At 25.2% G+C, this 1,578-nt stretch overlaps 1 long non-coding RNA gene across 1 annotated transcript; it reads right to left on the bottom strand.

The window, feature by feature from the left end:
• LOC107638040 lies at positions 82 to 970 on the bottom strand. The gene is made up of 2 exons (XR_001619703.2): positions 839 to 970; positions 82 to 409 (listed from the first exon to the last, which is right to left on the bottom strand). It is a non-coding gene; the product is annotated as an uncharacterized LOC107638040 (long non-coding RNA).

Here is a 1,578-nt window from a genome sequence, read left to right as displayed (position 1 = left end):
TTTTTTTATCTTTCTATTGTTATTAAATAATATAAGTTTTTCACACATTTTTTTTTAAATGTTGAGACAAACACATTATGATAATAAAAGCATTATGTAAATTCATATATTTATTTATTTATTGGTTTAATGGGGCCCACACCTCCACATGTAGATCCATCCCTGCATTACCCAATTACCCATTATTTAAATATTTATTGAAAAGGGGACAATGTTGTAAAAGTAAGGGTACTACAAATTTAACATGGGTAATAACAAATACAATCTTCTATTGCGTTGCAATGACCAGATGCTCGCCCTCCATGTATTCTCTTGCAGACACTGTTGCATGTGTTTTCTATACAGCCTCCTTCACTCTGTGTTTGTTGACACTCTTTTGCCTCTGATACTTTCAACAACCTTTCATTGTCTATGCATATTTACACATCAACCATATAATAAAACCATTAGTACTTTGATGTAAAATTTAAACTATGCTTAAAGAATATGCATTTTGATTTGTGCTTTTTATTTTCTGTTTTTAAAATTTTGTAAAAAAAAAATAAAAAATAAAAACACAAAAATAAGATTTTATTATTTTGGTTATTTTCTCTTATTCCATCATAAAATCTTTAAAAGAGAGAATATTAAAAATAAAAATACAAATTTTACTGAAGAAAAATTAAAAATAATAAAATTTTATAAGTAAATAAACATAAATCTGTTTCCAATTATTTTTAACAATATAAAAAATCATTCTTCTTTTTAACAATAAAATAAATTATAAGGCAAATAGTCTCATTTTCGTGCAACAGAATAAGAAAAGTTAAACCTTATTTATTAGATAACTAAAACATACCGATGCCAACGGAGAAAATAAAGAGAACGATGAGAACATAAGTAAAGGCTTTCATCTTAATTCTTATTAGCTTGAGCAGCCTTCACTCTTCAAGTTTGCCTTGTTAGGTACATGAAACAACTTATACATGTCTATCCATATATATATGCCTTTGATGGCATGGAAGAATGCTAGAGTGCGTTATTAAAATAAAGTAAATAAAGAAATTGAGATGATGGTTAAGCGATGACAAAAAATAATAAATTTTGATGATTTTTTAATAATTATTCCTTTAGCATTTTCATTTTTCATACTCAAACCCATAAATACATTATCACTTTCTTTTTTGACGAACCTACTTTTGTCCTTTACTAGCTAGCTGTCAATATTGACTATTCGTTTAGCGTCAAATCAATGTGTAAAAATTTCTCTAATTCCAATAGCACACGATTCAATTATAATCTAAAATTTTAAATTATTTTAAGATTGAACTAAGTTTTTGGTTCTCTAAAGACATTAATTAAGATGAGAAAAAGATCCTCTAAAATAAAAAAAATTATAAAACGATAAAATAATGAATTAATTACTATATATTCCATTTGTAATTTTAATTGCGTGTACATTGTGGAAGTCAACACCTTAATTTAAGTGTGATTAGACTTGTTTGGTAGTAAAGAAAATTATAAAAAACAAAAAAAGATGAAAATTTCAATTTACTTGTAATATATTTATTAAAAAATTAAAATTTTAATCAAAGTCTT

This window comes from Arachis ipaensis, chromosome B04 (assembly GCF_000816755.2).
Source record: "Arachis ipaensis cultivar K30076 chromosome B04, Araip1.1, whole genome shotgun sequence".
Classification (NCBI taxonomy): Eukaryota; Viridiplantae; Streptophyta; class Magnoliopsida; order Fabales; family Fabaceae; genus Arachis; species Arachis ipaensis.
The sequence above is the reverse complement of the archived record's forward strand: the minus strand, read 5'-3'. Positions and strand labels throughout refer to the sequence as shown.